The sequence below is a fragment of the Meleagris gallopavo genome, chromosome 8 (assembly GCF_905368555.1).
Source record: "Meleagris gallopavo chromosome 8, MGAL_WU_HG_1.1, whole genome shotgun sequence".
In the NCBI taxonomy this organism is placed as follows: Eukaryota; Metazoa; Chordata; class Aves; order Galliformes; family Phasianidae; genus Meleagris; species Meleagris gallopavo.
The window spans coordinates 1,552,850-1,576,597 of record NC_139411.1 but is presented as its reverse complement, the minus strand read 5'-3'; the positions used below and the strand labels follow the sequence as shown (position 1 = coordinate 1,576,597).

General features: G+C 38.4%; 1 long non-coding RNA gene across 4 annotated transcripts in view; it reads left to right on the top strand.

Annotated features, from left to right (window-relative positions):
• The first annotated feature begins 947 nt into the window (after positions 1-947).
• LOC104911872 (uncharacterized) overlaps positions 948-23,748 on the top strand; it is a 47,630-nt gene continuing 24,829 nt past the window's right edge. For 2 of the 4 annotated variants that reach the window (XR_014884749.1, XR_014884751.1), the window contains exons 1-3: positions 948-1,350; positions 14,329-14,474; positions 14,779-18,639. This is a non-coding gene — a long non-coding RNA (uncharacterized LOC104911872). The other 2 variants (XR_014884750.1, XR_014884752.1) reach the window with 2 other exon arrangements.

Below are 23,748 nucleotides of genomic sequence, written 5' to 3'. Positions count from 1 at the left end.
ACTGTCCCTTGCAATTATGCCACGTGATAATTGTTACTGCAAAAGATACAAAACTACCTGGACTGCTTAGGAAGTTATCTTGGAGCTGCAATTGGTTGCTAGGGTGAAGTTCAAGTCTGAAGTAATTCTAGACATGACATTGTACAAAGAGCTTAAATGAGAACATTGAAAAATTAATTAGTTCTCATCTCTGAAGATCTCAGAAATCATTTTTCTTCCAAAATGTAAAAGTAGTTTGGATGTATTATTCTGCATATCTCACATTGCGTTATTTACATTGAAACCAGTAAGTAAAATGGTCCCTTTCACTTCTCTGAGTATATTTACAGCTGGTTTTTTTTTTCACTTTTCATAAAGCCAGTTACTCGTTTCACTGAAAAGACTTCAAATTTCCCTGGGAACATTACATTCGAAGAAAGCTGTTACAGATACCAGAAAGTAAAGCGTACGAGGAAAAGACCAGAAAATCAGGAAGACTTGGCGACCGATGATTAAGTGATCCAGTCGGAGTTGACTCTGTCATAGCAGAGACTTGCAGGTGTTTAGATAAGATGATATTTGAGACTGTAAAAGTATTATTTTCAGCAATAGCCTTGCTAAATCTAATCCTTTCTGAAGCTCGGTGTACTCCTGGTGCAGTTGGCATTTTAGACGATGGCAAAAGGTTCATTTGTAGTCAGATACAGAGTGAACAAAAGTTACTAAAAGCTTTTTTGAGACTGTGAACTACTAACATCCGCCAGCTCCTCTCCCAGAAATGGACTACCACGTGATTTGCACACGAGCGTGTTTGGGGACTCAGAATGGCCCATCTAGCAAGTCACATTTTTTTATGTATTTTGTTTTTCTTCTGAAACCTATACAGTTCAGGGAACAATTGTCCATAGAAACTTCAGTTTGTAACCTTTCTGAAGAACCTGATCCTGACTTCTGAAGTAACCCCAGGAGACTAGAAAGCTGGAACACTGTACAGCAAACTGGCATTAGTTGTGCATACATTTATGTTAAAAGAAACATCTTTATTTATGGAAAAGCAAGAAAAGTAGCTATTCTCATATTTTTCTCTGAGCTTTCCTCCCATTTTTCTACTTTCTGCCTAGCTTTACCTTCTCATTTTTCTTTTTTCTGTTCTCTTCTGTTTGCCTTCCTTCTAGTCCGCATGATGTTTTTTTTTTCTCCTTCTTCATTTCATCTCTGTATATTTCTGGTTATTATCACAAAGTCAGTAAGATGGCATTTTTCTTGACTTGCAGAGTCAGCCTGTTTGGAGGCACCGCCTGTGGTGAGTGGTATCCAGAAACACTGACTCAGTGAAGTCATGGAACAATAATGAAGGTTAACTGTCCAAAGGTAATTAGGAATCTCTCTGCTGCTTTATTACCATGGAAGTCATGTTCCTGCTGAAGATGCCGAGCTTCAAGGAGACAATTCATTAGTACAACAAGTCATGTATTAGTTTACTCTCAAGTAGAATATAGTAGATCAAAAAAGCAGACAGCTCTTAATACCCTGCTTGAAATAAGAGTTGGAAGACTGTGATCCTGCACCTCATGCAAAATATTGGAAACATTATCTTGTAAAGACGATCACATAAATCTTAAGGGATGTCTTTTTACGTCTGCAGATCCCAAACTGATGTTCATACACATATAGCACACACCTGCTTGAAACAGCAAATGCAGTAAAATTTGCTGAAGTTCCTGCAAGTCAGTAAAAAGAACCAAGCGTTTGCTTTGCTGAGAGAAGCTCAGCATATCACAAATAAAAAAAGATATATATACATAATGAAAATCAAGAGAGTATACTTTAAATACCTTTATTGTGAATTTGAGTTCAATTGCATTTGCAGAAGTGTTGATGCATAACTCGTTCAGCCAGTGCAACAGAGGATGAGAGAACAGCCTTGTCAGAGCACCCCAGGTGGTTGAATCTGCTGGGAAACAAACAATGCACTGGGAACTTTGAATTCAGGTTTTCCTACGAGCTGGTACTCAATATGGTTGATATACCTATATCTGCTGATGCAATTTTCCCAGGGTGTTTCAGAAAATTCATCACCATGTATTGTTTCAGATGAATATGTCGAGAACTTATCAACATTCTTGAACCTCTTTTCTAATTTATTGGTTTGTGTTGGAAGTTGTCAGCATCATTGGCAACTGCTTAAGATGATCATGGAGGAGCTGCACTTGTCTGGATGTGGTTAATTTTGGAATGAAAAAGATAATCCCCAAAATATCAAACGAGCAGTGTTAGCATTTGTATTGCAGTGTAAGCAACTAACTTATTGCCAGCTGTCTTTCATCCTCTGTAATGCTTACAAGATAAATGGATACATATTTTTTTTAAAGTGAAGTCCTTCTGGGTCAGAGCAGGTGTGTGGTAACGTGGAACAAGTTCGGCAGTGCTTACAGAGGCTGTTGTGACAAAGATGCATTTTCCAAGAACAACTACCCGTGGCTTCAGTACAACAATTTACACATCGCCTTTATATTCTGGGCATAAATTGTTTGGCTTTACATAATACTAACATTCCTGGAAATTGGGCCTCCGTGAAGAATCTTCTAATGAGAAACATGAGTAGGAGGACATGGCATTGTTGTGGTTTAAGAAACAATAGTCTGGATTTAAAGGAAGATTTCAATTCTGTTACCTCTGGCAAGCTTTCAGTTTCACACTGATGAAAGGTGCCAGTATGTTGTCCAGGGGTCTGAAACTGTTGGCTCCAAGCTTGCTGGAGGAGAGATGCCCTCCCATTTTCTTTCTGTAGATATTAGGACTTTGAACAGTGGTCTGTTTTTACCTACAGTATTTGTTGCTGTGAAACTGACAACTTAGCTGCTGTAGGGTGAATTATTACAGCTTTACTAAGGTGAAACCAGTTTCATAGAAAGTAGAAAGCTGGATTTTTGTTTTGTTTGATCATTTGTTCTTTGCTTTCTTTTTTCTTTTTATTTAAGTATTTTGGAATGAAATATCTTCCATTTCTTGAACCACATTTTCATCTGAATAAGAAAACGCATATTGCGGAGTTCTTCGTTTACTCATAGATTTCAGGCCAACTGGAAGTTGGTGTTTTAACAAGTCCATCATTAGTATTAGATGCTTAAAATATCAGTGTGGTGCATTTATTCATGTTGTTACTGCATTTAAATAGGGCTTTTTTTAAGTTAAGAATTTGAGTTTTTGTTGCTCGGTTATTCAGAGCCATTGGGATGCAGCGTTCAGTTTTTTGTTGGCATTTCTAATACAGCTATTGGTTAACAAAAATAGACAGTTGTGCATTTTAATATTCTACTCTGCCGGTGTTGAAGGAAGTCTCCCTCATCTTTTTTTGTGCAGTGAGATGATTTGAGTGATAACCACCATATAGTTCGGGGACTTACTTCATTGCTTTCTAAATAGAGATTCTGGAGACTATAGATTTAGATTACAATGTGGAATGGCCATTGTGCCTTGGGGAAATACATTCTCATTAATGGACTTGCTAATGATTATCATTGAAGAGACTCTAATAGCATCAGATGTAAACGTTGTCACAGTCCTCTATCTTTATCATACAGATATGGAGATGCATCATTAATTCACAGAGACTGATTCTTAGAGCTGTGCAAATTATGTCTGAAGGAAATTAAATGTTGTGCACTATCAGTTTAATATCTCAGATTTCTATTTCCAATTAATAGGGTCTAAGAGTTCGGAGGAATTGAACCAAGGCAGTAGTATGGGTCATTCAAAAGAGGTCAGTGATACTTATGATGGGCAGATATATAGTTTCTCTGCTGACTGTATTCACTTTTATTTCTATTTGGAACGTGCTGTAAGAATGTTTTTGTGTCTGACTCTGAAGCATAAAGCAGATACAGCATTAATCTGCTACAAACTCTGAAACTTTGAGAGAATATTAGCAAGAAGTTTTTGAGGAATTGATGAAAGGAAATGATACAGGTTCAAATTAGGAGTAATCTTATCTCAGTCCATGTGCCCCATACATTCTACAAGTAGAACTTGCAGAAAGCAAGGTCTTGTAGATCTGGAAAAGATGTGAAAATGAGGGAATTTACACCAGAGACTTAATTTTCTCTCATGCAGGACAGCAACAAGGGAGTCACCTGTGAAAACAGATGATAGAAAATCGCTGGCTAGAGCTGTGTTGCCAGCAGCCAGCACGGGGACATTGTGGTGACTGCCCCAGCTGGCATCAGTCAGGAGGAGAGTTAAGTGCCAGAGTGAGTGGGCAGGAGCTAAAATGAATAAAAAAGAAATTATCCTGTGACTCCGCCCATACTGCAGTGTGCCCAAATTTGGCAGGTTCATTTTGCTCCAGTTAGGAGCTGGCTCACAGCTGCAGTCATGTGCCTGTGTTGTTTAATTACCTAGCAGGCATGACCTTGTTGGCTAGTTTTCTTCTGAGAAATGATTACTCTCTTATACATTTTGAGACTTTGAGACAAAATTATTGAAAAGTATTTGATGACTGTAAAAATTTGAAGGAATGGGTGTTTCAAAGCCCTGAAATGTATCATTGAAGTCTTTTTGTCAAGATAGAATTTCCTCCATAGAGTCATAGAATGGCCTGGGTTGAAAAGGAACACAATGACCATCTGGTTCCAACCCCCTGCTGTGTGCAGGTTGCCAACCAGCAGCCCAGGCTGCCCAGAGCCACATCCAGCCTGGCCTTGAATGCCTCCAGGGATGGGGCATCCACAGCCTCCTTGGGCAACCTGTTCCAGTGCCTCACCACCCTCTGTGTGAAAAACTTCCACCTAATATCCAACCTAAACCTCCCCTGTCTCAGTTTAAAACCATTCCCCCTTGTCTATCACTATCCACCCTTGTAAATAGCTCTTCCCCCTCCTGTTTGTATGCTCCCTTCAAATATTGGAAGGCCACAATGAGGTCTGCCTGGAACCTTCTTCAAAGGAGCTTTCTATGCTTCAAAATTCTTTTCTTTTTTCTCAGACTCCTACATACGATTTCAGTTGGTACTTCTAACTTCACAACAAAAATCCTGAAGAAAGCTTTTTCTGCTCTTTCCTCACCGCACTGACGTGCACTTGAAGGTCTCACATTGCTTTTGAGTTATTGACAGATCTACAGAAGGAAATATTCTAGTTATCTGTAATGAATAGAAGCATGCAAATATGTGAGATTGCTCCACTGCCACTACAAAATGCCATTTATTAAAATTTTTCAGTGAACCAATACATGCTCTTTTTCTGCAGTCTTGTGTATTCCTCTAACGTTGTTTCTGCTTTAATATTGTGCTTTCTCCTGAATCCCTGAGACTGAAGAATAATGGTTGCTCACTCTAAACTGTTTGGGCGTTGTTTTTTGTGGGTAGCTGTCAAGCCTTGCAGATTTTTGAGTATGTAGAGAATGCCCTGTAAGGTCTGTCATGATTACCTGGCTTGCTGCGAAAATTTGGCAACGAAAAACAGCATTTTTTTTTTTGACATGTGAACTGTACTTTCCACAAAGGCAGTTCTCTTTTTCTCTCTCACCTGTACTGATTTGATGTGGCTTTAATGTTGCAATCTGTGAAGCATAAAACTTGCCACCTATTCATCTCCATCTCTCTATCACACTTCCCATCTGTTTAAATTCCCCCCTCAGGAAGTCACTTTCTGTCCCCATTGCAAAGTTCTCATTTTTATAATCCCAAAGAAGCAGCTCTCTGCACACATCACTTTCTATGTTGCTACTTCTTGTTAGCATGCAGCATCAAGTTAACACCTCCAGATAACCTTGATAAATTAAAAATTGGCTTATCAATATTCAATCAACCTCTCTCATTTATCCACATGTCTGACTTCCTTTCTGTCAGAGCTGAGTTTAAATGGCACTGCAAAAGGAAATGGAATTAAAATTGCATATTTGCCTTTTAAACAGAAATCAAATCAGTTTGCTTCTGATGTGACCTTAAATGCTGTGTCTTAGTGACAGTGAAATAAATAATAAGATACAGTAGCAGATGTAATGTTCCAAAAGGTTAGTTTTCATTACATTGTTGGTTTTGGAACATTAAATCAACATTTTATTAGCGTAATTTGGGAAAGGTAGGTTTGATCCACCCAGTTCTTTTCACTGCTATCAATTGTTGCTGATTGTTCCATGTCACTTTTAAGTGTCCAGCTTTAAGTCTTCCTTTAACATATCAACAGCTGCATAATTTCCTAAATATGATCTCCCTTTATCTTGCACTTTGTTGCCTTTGCAGTTTAGAAACCCTGAAACTTCCCATTGTGTTCCCACAATTGTTATACAGTGATTTTCCGTAATTCTGTATCACTCAGTTCATCAGACCCTCTTTGAAGCCAGAATGGCTCTTGACTTGAACTAGGCTTTTTATGCCTATTGCCCATCATCCTGGTTTTGCAAATTACGATATCTGTTGTTCAGAGAAAATGACAGGGTTGCTTTAATGTTGTAACAAAAATAAAACAGTGCATCCTGTGAAGGACGTGCTTACAGCAATTCATCTGGCCAAGGTTTTTAGAATTGGTAGTGATTTGGGGTGCCTATGCAGTGAGGCCATAAATAGGTTGGATTTTCAGTCACAGCAAAGGGGCAGCAGCATTGTCACTTCAGAGGCTTCCCGTGTCTGTTTGCTTGAGTACTTCTGTCTTTGATATTTTGGTTATCAGGGGTCCTGAAAAACATCCTGTGATGTGTTCCTAAACACGTCCAAGTGTTCATTTCTCCATGGCTTTCTGTTGATGAAAATTGTTTGTATTGTTGTCAACAGAAGGCAAAAAAGAGGCTGATCTTTTGTTGCAGTACATAGACCTCATTAGTTTTTATGTGCCACAAACCCTGAAGGCCCTAACCCATAAAACCAAAGTTTCCTGGGTGCTTATCTTGTAGATTAATTTCTTGCGGTAGCAGCTGTCCTGGAAATTGAGGAGTTCTGCAGTTCCCTGCCACACTTCTCTTCTCAGTCATTTCTAATTTGGTGGCGAAGATGAATTCCATATAAGCCTCCAATATTATTGGGGTTTCTGGTTAACTATCCCTACTGCCAAGTTAGTAAAGCACTTAGCTGATCACTAGCTATTCTACTGAGGTCAATCTGCTGAAGTTTCTACACTAAGATAGTTAACATTCTTTCAGTCCTGCCAAACATAACCTAAGATCAAGCTATTTCCTTTTTAATTAATGTAAACAAAACATTTATTCAAAATCATTTGGGATTTTTTTTTAGTTTAAAAACTTTTAAGATGAAATATCATTTTAAAAGGAAATGATAAAACAGCACCCAAAGAATAAAAAATTACATAAAATATTGCTGATACAATTTTGTTTTCAGCAGGAATTATATTATACCTCCTGCTCTAGGCTTTACATTTCGCTGGTTGAAAAATGAATAAGTAAATGATTTACACAGTTCTGATGACTTAACTGAGAAACTGATTCAAGCAGCCAAGCACATTCTATATCCCTGGTCGATTCCATCACTTTATCATGCAGTCTTACAACCCAACACAATATGGGAGTTGCAGATGATGAAAAGTTATTTTCAAGAAAGTTCTTACAACATTTGAAAGATTATCTGGAAAATATGCAAAGGAATTACATATTTAACTCTAGAAAACCTAGTATTAAAAAAAAAAAACAAAACAGTTTCTGAATTTTATAGGTTCCTGAGAATATGGATATTAGAATATTTAAGGCTATTTTTTGTTACTTGTTCTTGCATTGGAACTTGCAAATTAGTGCTTGGTGACTCCTCAATCTGAGTTTAATTAATGTCCCATGCACTCATTGATTCTTCAGCTGTTCCTGCATTCTGCCTCCCACCTCAGGACAGTTACTTTAAAATTAAATAAGTATAAGGAGGATGTAATTAAATCCTGTCACGATTCAAAGGTTTGTTTTATTTTAAAAGCTGAGTATAATTGTTGCTAATTTTAGGGGTGCAAAAGAAGATGCTTAATGGCATATAAGAACTGTGGAGAAACAAAGCAAGAGGAGATGCAGCCAAGAAACTGTTAGTCAAATATCTGTGCAAGGTGTAGCGTGGTTATTTTAAGTAAATGTTCATGTCTATTTAATATCTGGGAACGGCAATAATTTTTTAAATGTGAGAATTGCGAAGCATATTGAATGGCTGGATGGCCGGGCCCAAAGAGTTGTGGTCAGTGGAGATAAATCCAGTTGGCTGCTGGTCACGAGCCGTGTCCCATAGGGCTCAGTGCTGGAACTGCTTCTATTTAACATCTTTACAGCAATCTTGACGAGGGGATTGAGTGCACCCTCAGTAAGTTTGCAGATGACATGAAATTGAGAGGGAGTGTTGATCTGTCTGAGGGGAGAAAGGCACTGCAGAGGGTCCTGGATAGACTGGATTGATGGGCCAGGGTTAACTGTATGAGTTTCAATAGGGCCAAGTGTCAGGTCCTGCATTTTGGTCACAACAACTCCAGGAAACCCTACAGGCTTGGGGAGGAGCAGCTGGAAAGCTGCCTGATGGAAAGGGACCTTGGTGTGCTGATGTACAGTTGGCTGAATATGAGCCAGCAGTGTGCCCAGGTGGCCAAGAAGGCCAATGGCATCCTGGCTTGGATCAGGAATGGTGTGGTGAGCAGGATTAGGGAAGTCATCCTGCCCGTGGACTCGGCATTGGTGAGGCCTCACCTCGAGTACTGTGTTCAGTTTTGGGCACCTCAGTATAGAAACAATATGGAAGTGCTGGAGTCGGTCCAAAGAAGGGCAACAAGGTTTGTGAAGGGCTTGGAGAATATGCCCTAGGAGGAGAGACTGAAGGAACTGGGGCTGTTTAGTCTGGGGAAAAGGAGGCTGAGGGGAGACCTTACTGTTCTCTTTCAATAACTGGAAGGTGCTTACAGCAGAGCGGGGTTGGTCTCTTCTCACTGGTGACAGGTGACAGGATGAGGGGAAATGGCCTCAAGTTGTGCCAGGGTAAGTTTAGGTTGGATATCAGGAAACACTTCTTTACAGAAAGGGTTGTTAAGCACTGAAATGGTCTCCCCAGGGAGGTGGTTGAGTCACCATCCCTGGATGTGTTTGAAACCCGTTTGGATGTGGTGCTCAGGAACACGATTTAGCAGAGGGTTGTTAGAGTTAGGGTAGTATGGTTAGGTTGTGGTTGGACCTGATGGTCTTTAAGGTCTTTTCCAACCTGAGCAGTTCTATGATTCTATGAATAACAGAGTAGGATAGAGTGACTGAAAGCAACTGCAATAAACAGCAGGCAAAGAAGGGCCGTGTCCTGGGACATTTTGAATAACAGCAGAGAGGAAGAAGACCCAATTAGCTGTAACAGTGGCTTGAAATAGCCCAATTGGAACTCAGCAGGTCCAGCTGGAACCTGCATTCAGCAGGTAGGAAGCTTTGGTATCCACAGTAAGAGGAGGCAGTCTCAGCTGTCAGGTAAGTCATCCTTTAATCAGGCAGCAGGAATTTCACAGAGCAGTGGTTGGTTTTTGTTTTGGTCCCCTAGGAACGATAAAACAACTCTAGGGATGGCACTGGCTGGAAAACTCTTTGAGTATGAATTTTAGCAGAAAACCTCAAGTTTCTGCACAGCTCACTGTCTTGCACAGAACTCAACAGTCTGTCTGAAGAAGACTTAAGAGAAGAAATCTGCACTGTCGTTTTGCAGTTTTATGTTAGCTTCATTTGTTCTCTGATTCTTAGGGACATAACTGCTGTATTGCCTACCATAAGCATGTGCAGGACTCGCATTCATATGAACACAGTTGGCAAAGGAAGTTTTGATGTCTCCAATAGCTGCCAGGCTTGATACGGTCATGTTAAGGAAATGTATTCCATAGTGAACTTCCACGGGATTTCTAGAGTATTCTTTAAGTCTAAAAAGATGCTGAGCATATTGTAAATTATAGGCGTTGCTTGTCAGTTTTGAGGCCCAAATGTGTTCTTGATAGAGAAATAACTGTGGTATTTGAACGTTACTGGCAATACAGACTAAGAAAAAAGTAGTTAAGAACTTATGATCTCCTATTTGTGAAATTAGTGTGTATTTACTTGAAATACTTTTTAAAATATTCTCTTCTTTTGTCTGTAAATTTTCTTCTGTAGAGTTCTTTCAGTGTAAGTGATGATAATGGTGGTCTGTTTTTCACCTTAAGCAGTTCTAGGTTTTGTAAATGAATCATCACGTTTGCTTGTATAATTACCTTTTCTGTCCTATACCTCTTGCAATTGCTCTTCTTCTATCTTCATATGATCTGATCTCACTGGAGAAACAGAGAAGTCATTTACTTCAGTCTAGCAACTGATAAGGATTCCTAGGCTTTATTTCAGCCAGACTAAAACTTACAAAAAGATTTCATTGCAGTTTCTGAAGAAAATGGCCTGAGTGGAAGAAGTATTAATTCCTCTTGTACTTCTAACTCCTACTGACATTTATGGAAGCTGATAGAATTGGTGTCCAAGAAGAGATGGATGAAATACAGCTTCTGTCCTAACAGAAGGATGAAATACAGCTTCTGTCTCTTTGCACAGACATAGACACCTACTATCAGGAGGTAGTTATGTGTCCTTCACCTTGAAAGGCATGTTACAGACATAAATTATATACCGTTCTGTTTCTGTTTATAAGTTGCCAAACATTTGGTTGTTTTGTGCTTTATGATGAATCTTCATTCCACTTCTGAGAAGAACACATGGAGCCAACCGTTTCTGTTGGGTAACCACATCTGAAAATGATACCAGTTAATGAAGTTTCACTGCCTTTCACAGGGAAAGCCTGATTTAAGGTTTTATTAAGATTCTAATGCTCACTGAAGGAAAGTATTATCTAGTGGGATAATTGGCACAGATTTCTTTTTCAATGGAATACTGGAAAACCAATACAGATTAATGTTTTGATGGGTATTTTTATTATTATTATTTTCGGTTGTGACTGAATTCATATCTAAATGCTCATTCTTCTGCTTGAAAGGTACACAAGTGAAAATGCTGTATACTGAGCTTCTCTCCTGAAGCTGATTGTATTAGTTTGAATGTCAGACAGCATTAGGTTGGTTGTGAGACTTGACTGTGAGGATACTTGGTAATGAATGTGAAGTCAAGCATAACTTTGTAATAAACTAAGAAAAAGAAAAGCTTTATTTTTAACACATATGTCCACATCAGATTTCTTTTTATGATCATGTAGATCATAAATCATGCCTGAAATAAATGGCTTGTGGTTAATGATCTAAAAGGCAGTCACAGGCAAATATGGGAAAGTATGAAGATTTTGGGGGAAGCTCCACCAAAGTGGGATGGCAGTGGTCCTCCTGCCCTCTCTTTTATCTCTGAGCTCTTGCAGTGCCTCTTCTCTCCAGTGTCACTCAGCAGAGACCAGCTCCACGGCAGTGTGTTGCTTTTGGTAGTTAGGCAGTTCTATGCAGGCTGGGCTGGGTGCTGGCATGCTGAGCTCCAGCATGCACCTTGGGTTCTTGTGCTCCCTGGGACATCCTCAGTCTATCTCTCAGTAATTCACATGCACATTTAAATACTCAATGATTTAAACTTCTTAAATACTCATAGTTAAGTACTGAAAATCCTCTTTAGACCATTAGCGTGTTTAGCTAATGTGGCCAGTCCATGCTGGCAGAGATTATTGGTGATTCTTATTTTAAAATCAGAAATCTAATAACTGAAACTTCTTTCTAGAATGAGAAAAAACACTTCATTGCCTTAATATTGTATCATACGTATTTTTCCACTTCAATGATAAGGGTAGCCAAAAAGCATGAAAAAAAGTTATAATTAGTTCCAGCTATACAAGTATAAATCCATATGCTGGTTAGACTTCAGAAAAAAAGCCATTTGGCTCAAAATTCATTAAGATGTTCCCATTAAAAATTGAGCACCCATGAATTAGTTTGACAGAGAAAAGCTGCTGGAGCATTTGCTTTCTTGGACTTGGTGTGCTTCCACCCTGCCTTTAGTGCAAGCACCGCTGCCAGTTATTTCACCCAGCCGCAGCCTTGGAGCCCCCTGTGATTTTGATAAATTATGTGAACTTGAACTATGGCTTGTGGATGAAGTCCTACTGCATTATTACTCTGAGTCTCAGCAGAGTTTGAATATTAAGCCTACTAGGCTGATTAGTTCAGGTCTGAAGCATTCCTTAAAATCAAGTTAGAGGCATCTGTAAAAAGATGGCAGAGTGACGTATAGAAAATACATAAGCTGATAGACTGAGTGATGAAAGATGGCAGAAAGTATCATGAAGTTGCTTAAATTTAAGCAGCTCATCAGAAACGTTTACAAAGCTGGAAATCAAATTCGGCTTGTGAGACCGTTTCTATTGTGAGTGCCTGAGAATATTGAAACAATCTGCTTCTTTTTCTTCTATTTACACTTGACAATTGCCATAACCAGCAGAACCACAAAGTCCAGGTGCCACTGATGCTCAAATGGATGCTGAAATGTGGATAGAATATATACTTATAGCAGCCCTATTCTGTTGAAGCAGATACCTCCATAGTATTATAAATTTCCAAGCCTACTTCAGAACCAGTAATGCCAAACCTAATTTACCGTTAGCTGTGCTTTGAAACAGATTCTACCTTGACTTGGATGATCCGATTAACTGAGTTATCTGCATGTTGGACTCTGCACAATTTGAGTAGGGAGATGGGTACGGCATTGCTCATTTGTCTCCAGGAGATATTCAGTTCTTCTGCGTTTTTTGCTGTTACTTTTAATTGAAGGCAAGTGTAGTCAGAATTTAAATAATAATAATGAAAAATGCTATAGCATTGAAAAATGCTATTATTTTTTTGAGTAGTAGTTTTTGACAAATTCTTAACCAGTATTCTACGCATCTTTCACATTGTTAATTTTTCTTGGTGTTGGCTAGTACGCATTATTACTCTATGTTCTTTTCTCTAAAATTTGAATGCAGTTGAGTGAGAATTTATGATTACTATCCTGTTCGTTATTGCCTAAGCTCAGTTTGATTGAAAAGTAAGAGACAGAAAAGGTAGGCAGGCTAGATAGAAGGGCACAAAAATGGAGTGGTATTGCGATAAATACCTTTAGATTCTTGCAGGAGCACAAAGAAATGAATTATATTACAAAGAATATTGTGTTTCCCATGTATACTGTGGGTAAGCTCCTACTTTGTTTCCAAATCTATTTATAGTTCCAAGATTATTTGAAATCTTGATGAAATCGTTTAGTACCCATGGTTACCAAGCACACTGCATGAACTAACACAAATCTAGTGCTGTGATATATCATCAGTTCTGTCCTTTTCTAGCAGTTATTTTCTGGTACAAATCCTCACAGGTATAGACAGTAAAACTGATGTTTATTTCTCATCTTTGTAGTAAGTTGTATTTAACATTATTGCTTCTGCCTCGCTTTACCTTCCACAAGGTATCATGGCACTTGGGAAACATAAATAGTCTTGGTCTGCATTATGTACCTCTGAAAACCGTCAATCTTGAGGACATACTGTTTCTGAGTGGATGAGAAACAGTTACTTGCTGAATATTTATAGAGATCAAACAGTGGATGTGAGCACAGTGAGGTGGTGGGTGGTGCATTTCAGCAGTGGTGACAACAACACGAAAGACTAGCTACATTCCAAAAGGCCATGCGGGTTTTTATGAGTGGCACGCAGGCCCTTGTTCATCACTGGTAAAAATGCACAGCTGACGGTGGTGGCTGTGTTGAAAAAGTATTTTGTAGCTGAGAATTTTCACTCTGTAGTAGTGCAATTATGCTTTTTGCATCTGTTGTAGTTGCCATGGAAATAAATAGGAGGCGTTACTTTTGGAGCGACCAATGCAATATTTATGAAGGCTGTTAGATTTATTTGCTCCTACCAATTTTCATCTAACAATCCTTTCATGAGTGCTACATATTAATTAAATCAGCTAGTAAAAGCCAACATGACAGCCATATGCATGGTAATTAGCAGGTACAGCCTGATTGCCACCAGAAGTAGTAATGTTTCAGTACTAATGGGCCATTACGGTGAGTGGGTTATGGTTTCAGCATTTCTTCTCTGTAATAATGTTGTCCTGGGCGTCAGCTTTTCCTGCTGACAACAGCTCGAAGTAGAACCACAGCTAAAAACAGGTAATCCTCCTCATCCAAATGTGCTTGCTAATGAAAAGCTTTTGGGGGAGAGAAGAATTTGGAATAGCGTTAATATTTCAGACGTATGTTTAAGTCATCTAAGGCTTGTATTGTTTTCCACTCTAATCACGCTACTTCTTTTTAAACAAGAGCTTACAGAAATCCATTCAATTCACAGGAGAGCTCTGAAATTGTAATGCTTATGTTCCTATAAAACATTTGTTACATTATTGCAATTCATCTCCCCATGTTATACAGGAAACACAGCAAATGAAAACGTTTCTGAAATGCCTATTGCTCATGCTTGATTTCTGGAGGGGGAAGAAGAAAAAATAAATTGCTCACGCAGAACAGAGACTCTCCTTTAATTTTCTTGTTCTCTCCTAAGCAGCGCACAGAGACTGGTAGGTGCAATGTTATTATTTATCAGTGGATTTAAAAAAACAGTTTTCTTCTCACTCGTGTCTTTTAGGCTGCCATCAGAGACTGGGAGACTGAGGCAAGCAGAGTCACATCCTGATGAGAGGGAGCAGCTCCTCTGCTCGCAGCCTGGTGCTTGGCCCACCCCAGTTACTTTGCATGGGCTGTGCAGAGTGGCTTTCCAACACCCACTGAGTGTGTATGGAGTTACTTAAAGACTACTTGATCTTATGTTGCTGCAACCCACATTATACCTGGGTTAAGTCAAATTTTCCCTTCTCGCTTTAGCTCAGCTGTGAGGCTTAACAGATGTGGCAGAACTGAAGCATGGAAAGTCTGTCCACAGGAGAAACGTATCAGCTATCTTGAGACATCAGATGCCAACAGCTATGAACCTCACTCCTCTTCTGATACCTGCCTTGGGAAAAGCATGTGAAAGCAGACTGAAGTTTTTAAGGTAAGTGTGTGAAATGCCGAAGCAGAGAGCAGGCAGCTGTTCAGTAAGTGAAACACGGTGAAAATGGGCACGTCCATACGGTGACATGGCGAGCTGCATTCCTCAGCCAGCTGTGGCCTTCTTCAAGGTGTAAGCACCCACCAAGCCCATTGAAGAAGCCTCACTGAAGTGTGGTGTGAGAGCTGAGTGGCAGGGATGGTAAACTTCCTCCTCCTTTTCCCTGGGTGCACCTGCATGGAGCTTTCATCCCATTTCGGTGCAACTGGGCACCTGAATCCAGCTAACCCCATCCCAGGCAGACCTAACACACTAGCATAGGTAGAAACAGACAGAAAGCAATTTGAGAAAGTGCTCTTTGCTGCCTCCTGGCTAAATGTTGATTCTTCATGAAAAAAAAGATTTTGAATCATCCTGTGCTGAGATGTGTGTGAATTTGGGTGAATGCATAAAATATGTAAATCCAAGGCTAAGGTGACAGCGTTCGCAATCCAAGTCCTGGTATGCTGTTGGCAATCTGATCTCAGCATCTGTTGTGCGAGATAATTGGTGTAGCTTGGCTTCATATTTAGTCTTAGGCTGAGCAGAAAGATGAAGACACTGATCAAATTAAGGTAAAGCCAGGAACAAGATTTCTGTTAATGTCATTGGAAGTACATTTGTCCATAGAATGATCGTGCAAATGTGATGCTTCTCTCTTTACTCTTATTCCTTCCAGACATTAGAATTTTGTCTTTTTCTTTGTGATTCATGAGAAAAATATCTGTCATCAAACAGTTTACAGTCACTGGACAATGTCACTGTCATCTGGGACATGGGAGATTGCTCCCATTGTGGACAGAGATGACTGAAAAGTCTTTTAACATTGTTTGATCTGTCTCTCCCAAAGGTAGAGTGAGTTCTTTTAACTCCAGTACTATGTATAAACATATATTCAGAGAGCAGTAGAAGAAAGAGTAAGAAAAACAAGTGCTAGAGAAAACGAATAGGAAGAAAAGTGGATGATGCCCTCTTTGAATAGGTAATTTTGGATCTACAGTGATTTATAGTTTAAAGTCCATGCGATGTCAGTGTAACTTGGATTTGGATAAACTACTAATTGATGTTAAGGACCTGTTTGCCAACTTGAAAAACAAGTACTAGAATAACAGCAGGAGCAACTTCTGATATGCAAAAGTGATCTTTTGTATTTTAACAAATTATGTTCATTAGCTAAAATAATAAGTTTCTAGATATTGTGTTTTTTTTAAATCTATGTGACTTTGTTTTTTCTGAATCATTTCTGTCCGTATCCAGGCTCCACTCAGAAAGGCCTGTACACTCTCAAGGAAAAGAGCAATCAATACTGTGGCCCTCAGAATTCTTCAAGCTATTCTTGAGGCCCTTGTGCTCAAACGCAATTTCTACAATGGTAGAATGGTTTGTGAACTACTTGCAAATTTAGTTGAAGTTGTTGAATATTTTTTTTTTCTGTAGTAGTCATTCTTTCTCCCTCGTTCTTTCCACTCTCTTTTTGTTCCTCCTCTCTTCCAAAAGTGAATTAATTTTAAAGTTTTTTTCCCAGTTATACAGTGGGGAGAATGAATCCTAAGACACAAGGAGTTTAAACCTACTCTATATTTTTTCTGGGCTCACTGCAAAGCCCCTTTACAGCAAAGGAGACTTTACATCAACTATAACACAGGTCAGGCTGGGTATGTATGTTGTAACTGAGCAAAATTCTCATCTTCCCTCCTCCTTTCATCTCTCTCTCTCCGTTTCAGTATGCATACTCTTCACTTCGTGTCCATTCTGTCTCCTCCTCCTCGGTAGAGCTGAGGTTCAAGCCGAACTTTAACAAGTAAAATTCGACTGGGTAAATATATTAACTACAATAAATGCATTTATCTCTTACAAAATCACTGAAGTAGAAATCTTAGTAACATCTTTTAAAGTGAAATTACCATTTCTATACCTTCATTGCTTCATAAGAATAACAAAAGTAAAATACCTAGAAGCTAGTCCTTATCCTTAACTTTTTAACTTTGTTATTTTATTTTTGCTTTCTACTAGATTTTCAATTAAAGAATTATGTATGGAAGTGTGAGATGTTGATCTTGTCAATAAAATCTCACAACCTCTGTGTGCAGCAGAGCATGACTTTGGATATCATCAGCAGAGAACGTGTGCTTCTCTCAAGAGGTGATTTGCTTTCCAGCCATGAAAATGCAATATTAGTAGTAGAAAATGGAAACTGTGAAAAATTACCAAGAATGCAGATGTATTGCAATAAAACCTCAGCAAACAGATGGGATTTTTAAAAATCCTGATGTTAATGACGCTGTTTGTTTCTCTTCATCTGTCAGAGCATCCTTGAGACGCACCTTTTAGTTCTATTGCAAATTTTTAACCACTTTTAATTAAGATTAGATTGAATCCCCACAGTTGTAAGTAAATCCTCAAGCTCACTGTCCAAGTGAACTCCATGAAGATGCCAAAACTTCTAAGGGTTAGGATTAATATTGTTGAGGGTGTTTTTGTGTGTTTACATTTATTGTTATTTATTTATTATTGTTTGTGTCTGCGCATGTGTACAAATGAATGGTTATAGATTAGGAATAGGAATAATTAAACAGTAAGGAATTCTACTATTTCGTTATGTATGTGTTATATGAAATCCCTCAGTAAAATTATCCATGATTTGAAAGCAATAGGAGGTTTGCTTTTGATTTAAATGAAACTCAACTCCTTTAATATCTGGCTTTTGCCATAATCTGGCATGATTTGATGGGCAGGCTTGGTGACCTAGAAGGTCTTTTCCAACCTGAATCCTATGTTTCTATAATTGCATGCTAGAGCTTTGAAAATCCAAGAACAAAGCTACTGATATTTTTTAATTAAAATTTATTACAGAAATTGCTGTGTGCATCTCTTACGAGGGTGGTAGATGGAATTTCAGTTGTGGATGCACTGCAGATTTGTGTTTCACTTTTCAGTTCTCTCTGTGAAAAGTAGTTTCATTTTTCTTTTCTCTGAGGGTTCAACGTGTTCTTTATTTGACAAGTACGATCTCTACCTCTTTGTCGTAGTAGACATTGTATTTCTATCATTCATGTAAGACATTGGTGATATTGGAGATATTGGATATTGGAAGATAACATCTTCCAGCACGCTCCTGGGATTATGTCCTGGAGTTACAGGTTTTAAGTGAGTTGAATAATTTTTATTATTTTCCTTGTGTTATTGTTTTGTCAGCAGGTTAATCAACCCCTTCTCATTGTTGTCCATATCACTGCAGTCATTTATTTAAAACATTTGTGGTCATTCTGCTTGCTGTTGGCACAAAACTGAAGAAGTAGTGTTGTGGGATAAGTAGGGATTCAAATACATTTCATCTTCGTTTTGTGGTAGTTTTCTCAGTCTGTTTAATTTTGTAATTCACATCTTATCACTTGCAGGAGATTAGTTGCTATTCTAACAGTATTGTACTGCGCTCTCTCGTTATCATAACTCTTTGTGCTGTGAGATGCTAATCTTCCTGTCCTGAAAGCTTCCCACAATCTGAGACATTAACTGCATGCTTTATGTTCCAGTTATCTTTACATTAACTAAACTTTGTGTACTGCTACAGATCTAGTGGATATTTGCCTGGCATCTCTTGTGCCTGCAGAGAAGAATACAACAAAGGGGAAGAAGGTATTTCAGTGAGAATGACTGTGAGTTTCTTCTTAAAATCAAGTTTTTAGTAATTTGTCATGAGCTGTCTCGGAAGAGAACCTTTTCCTAACAGGAAGTCTCACTGAAGAGGTCTTCCTCACTTTGTCGCAGTCTCAATTTTTGTTCATCATGTGCTATGTCTCCTGTATTACACCATCTAAATGTTTGACAGTAGAAGGGATTTTATTTTAATGTTTTATTTTTGGCATAAAGCAGTCTTTTATTGATACTGTCTAGCCAGTACAGGGAGCAGTGTTTCTTCTGTTACTACGCACACTAGATAATTTCATATCAAGTACCCTCAGAATTACCAAAGAAAGAAACCTAGACTGATGTTAAAGAACAGACTGTCCATCAGCCCTGCCTGGTCAGGGCTGTCTTCATAGCTGCAGTCTCGGAAGACTGAGCTATAGTGTCCTGAGCTGAGGCAGACCACTGCAGCACTTGGTTTCAACCCAATCTTTGTGAATCCTGGGCTTCGCTTGCTCATTTCTGTCCCTCTAATCTTCTGGCAAATGATGAAGAAGAAGCAAACCTGATATTTATCTCTTAGTCAAGAGATCCCCTCCTGCATATTGGGAAATTTCAGTTTATGCTGAATCAATATCGATCTAATTTTACCATATCAGTTTCCTTTTATTTGACTTATCATCTGGTCCTATAATGGGACACCTGAAATAAATATCCTCTGATTTACATTGTATCTTCACTCATTTCTATAGCAGCTCCTCATATTCTACTCCCCAGTCAGGTGAATCAGTATTTTCTTCTAAAATGAAAATGAAAGTAATTCTGATATAGAATTTGGGATACAGTTTATAGGAGATAAAGGCTAAGTATATTCACACACTTTATCATTAATTTATTATCTACTTTATATATAAAAATTGATTTGGGAATTGTTTTTCCTCTTTCACAGAATTATTTTTCTCTGTATTTATCTTTGGTTTCTTGGAATTTTACTATATAGATTTTGAGTGCTTTATACAGTTTTCATTTCAGGGCCTATGTCTCCTGCAGTAGGCAGCTCTTTTCACACAGGATCGGATCCTTCTTCTTTTCTTCTGCAGAGCAATTCTGTGTTGCTGATTTTGTAAAAAGGCAATCATCTCCAGGTGCTGCCAATGCAGAATTACAACTTCACACCTGAAATAAACAATAGAAGAGACTGACTGAAGGAATCTAGGTGTTTTCATATGTATACAAATACTTAAAATGGAAGGAAAAAAAAGAGAACTGTCCAATTTATTTTCTTGTAGGTGTTCTTTTCTTCTTGGAGCTTGTAGCAGTGACTTTAATTCCACTTCAATTATGGTGAGGTATAATATAATCTGGAATGAGTCTGAAAGTATCCCAGACACATGGGCTGTCTGGAGGAAGCCAAGCAAGCGTCAAACTGAAGGTTCTTTTTTAAGAGATAAGGAGATTATATACTGTTATTGAAGCCCATAGTGCAATTCCTTAACCTTCATAGTCACAGATTATAACTGAAATTCTCACATCTGATAATATTTGATGAGGCATTTAGCATTTTGAATCACAGTGGACTAACGCAGTTCGGAATGACACCTGAATATTTTAAATGGGTTAGATGCATCTGATGATTTCTTGTCTCAGTGTGCTATACTTTTTTATTTCTAGAAAGTCTAAGGCACTTTAAAAGTAGAATATTGCAAAAAAAGTTGCTGTAGCAGGTTAGTTTTTTTTTTTTAATTTTATTCCAAAGTGTTTTCCCTGAGGGCTTTGGCTTTTCTTTCCTGATCATAAAGTATGTATTAGCTCTTTGAAGTAGTGCAGTCCTATTGTGGTGGGCACTGAAAAGCATAAAATCACAGGCAATCACTTTGCCATTGTATTTGGAGATTAAAAGACAGAGCCTAACAAATGAAGCATACCTTGAGCCAGAAAATGAGGTAACATCAGATAATACAGCATGTCTAGCACAGCTTAACTGTGAGTAAATTCTTAGCCAGTCGTCCCTTTGCCAACCTGTTTGCCAAGGCAAGGCCTTCATTTGCCTTTCAGGTATCACTGGTTTTTGTTTTTTTCCCTGCATTTTTATCGTGTTTGTAATATAGAATTTCAATTTGGTTTCGTTACAGTCTTCCAGGAATGCATGAGGAGCATGCTGTTCTTCATAAAACTCAACCTGAACACGTACTTCTCTATTTATTCTCTTCACTCTCTTCCTGACACCTGAATGACTGGATCCTGGCAGTACATATTTTTAGCAGTTTATCCATTTTTTTAATGTAGAAAACAGTGTACAAGGTTTTATACGAAGGCCTTGAGATGACTCAACTATTGGCTTGCATCTCTGCAGCAGAAGGCTGTGGTTTCCATTTCCACCTCATGTACTAGGCTCGTACCCAATGCTTGGCACTGTATTTCAGTGACAGGGGGTGTCGCATCGTGGGAGATGTCATCCCAAAGATGACATGATGAACTCATCTCTATTGTTTCTCCATCTGGAAATGAAAACTCCGAGGAATACTTCAAAAAGAGCAGGAGTTTACTTTAGGGCCCCACCGATCGTTCCTACAATTGTTCCCATGACAATGTGAGTGTGACATGTTGTTCAGTACATGACAACTATGTTTCTGCCTGAAGAGTTTTTGCAGCATCACTGCCTACACCATTTCCATCAGCGTACTGCATCTGCTGTGCCATTTGTAAAGCACTGAGATTTCTATTTACAGAGCAGGATTTTTTCTTCTGTGCTAGTGACAGCAATTGTAAGAAGGTTTACTGTAGCTTCCTCTCCCTACCTCTGGAGAGGGAAGTTCTCCCTGCTGCTACAGCTGCTGCAGGGAGGCGCTTGGAGAAGTCAGTGTGTGGCACTGCTGGAGCATTTAATGCATCTGACAAAGGAAATGTTGTAGCTGATTGCAAATTTTTCAGTGATATAGAGACAGAAAATCCGTAATTATGGTGCATGATAGAGGCAGTCACAAAGGGGCAATTTTGACAGGTTATAAATGTCTGTAGTGAAGGAGTCAGCGAAAATGGAGGACTTCAGTTCATTAGTATATTTTGCTTTTAATCTGGACATGAAATAGTAATATTAATAGTAATCCTTTATCTTCTTGAAATCTACATAGTGGAGATTGGAGATTATCCATGCCTGTCCTTCTTGCTCCTTGTTACCCCCATCATTTCCTTACTTCTCTGCAATCTTATAACAGCTTTTTGCTCTTGTATTCTCTCCTTCCCCAAGAACTTATCTTCAGAAGGACTAAGAAAGGTGAAATGTTTCAAATCCTTTCCCTTCTGTGTGCTTCTTTTACCTTTGGTTTGAGAAACATAGAACATGCTTGACGCTATCTGTATATGACTGCAGATTGTGAGCTTCAGTCCTATATTTTCATTCTCTTCATCATCTTCTTCATCTGTTGTGATGAATCTGCATGGATCTTATCGTAGACCATTAGTAAGCTCATTCTCAACCGGTTAATTGACTAGATTTCAGATGGATTTGGGGTTAGATACATACAAAGAAAATGCCACATTGCTCAATACTCTTTAGTTTAGCCACTTGTTATTATACAGTAACATATTTAGTGCAATAGGTTTTCATGCATTGAGGTAGGCTACTCTTCTTGATCCTGTAATTCTCATATTCTCATCATTTCAATATGTCTTTTTCCCAATCCCAATTTAGCTATTTAAATGCTATTAGGAGACTATATTGCAGGTTTTTCTGTAGATGGTTGTAGGATAAAAATAAACAAACAAACAAAAAAAAACAAAAAAAAACCCACACTCAAACAAAACAAACAAACAAACAAAAACTAGACAGCCTTATCCAACCTTGTTTAGAAATACAAGAAGATAACCAGAAACAGTAACTTGTCCTTTGGGTCACCATCAACATTGCTGAAATGTACTGCCTACTGCCTCACTATGCTCACGTCCACTGGTTGGTCTCCATCAACGTTCAGCCAATTCTGAAAGATTTTGGTGAGAAGTAGAAGATTAGGTATTGGCATGTTATTTTCTATTGCGTAGACAGACCTCTTCTCTACAGGTAATATAACTTTTCAGTAATACCATATTTGTCCCTGCAATTCTCCTGACGCAAAACTCAGTTGAAAACCCTAAATTAATTTGTCTTACTGTATGTAGAAGTGAGTGTACATCTGCAAGAGAGTCTCATGCGTGAGCAGAGCTGCATTTAAAATAGGCTGTTGTTAGGGAATTTAAATCATTTTCCTCTTTAAGAAAAAATTGGCAGCTAGATGTTCTGCCAAACTTTTAGTGGGCTAAAACTCAAAGATCTCTACAGAGAACTGGAAAGAAGCCACTTTGGATCATAATTTTTACCAACGGGGACTAAAAGGAACGATCAAAACAAATTTGAAGTTTTAATAAACAAACAAGTTTCCATCTTCACTATTTACATTACTACTTCTCTCTGTTATGCTATGCAGGTATCACTAGCAGATAGCAGATGGGGTTCTTGTTCTTGATTAGACTTTAATATCACTTCATATATATTTTAAAATGTATAAAAAGCCTCATGAATTCGAATGAGTTGTTATGGTCCACAGCTACAACCGCAGTAACAGCTACACAGCTTATAGAAAATAGCCAATGCCAGGTGTTAACTCATGAATATTTATACACATCAGTCATCGTGGAAGCAAAATCCAATTTGGACCTGAACTCACTCCCAGTACAATGGAAAAAAAGCACCTGGTACTCGAAATGATCCTCCAGGGGACATCTTGGGAAAAAAAATATTCTTCCCCCTCCCATCCCCATGTGTTTCTTTCCCCAAAAATGGGATGGGGAACAGGGATCACAACGTAAAAACGTGATATAGTATTTCTTGTTTAATTGATAGAGTTCATAATGAATTGGAATATTTTTTTCTCTGAAAAAATAAATGTGAACAAATGCTTTTTTACACACGTTTTTTCAGTTGTGTCATGATGGTGGAACTTAAGCACTGAATATTTATGCATTCTGAGTTTCATGAGCTAAGGTAATTTTGAAGATGTCTGTGGAAGAAAAGTCTGTGCATAATTTTATTGTGTTTTATTTAAGTCAGTAAAGCTTTTCTTCTAGTTTTATATAACTGGATATAACTGGAAGGCAGCAGAAAG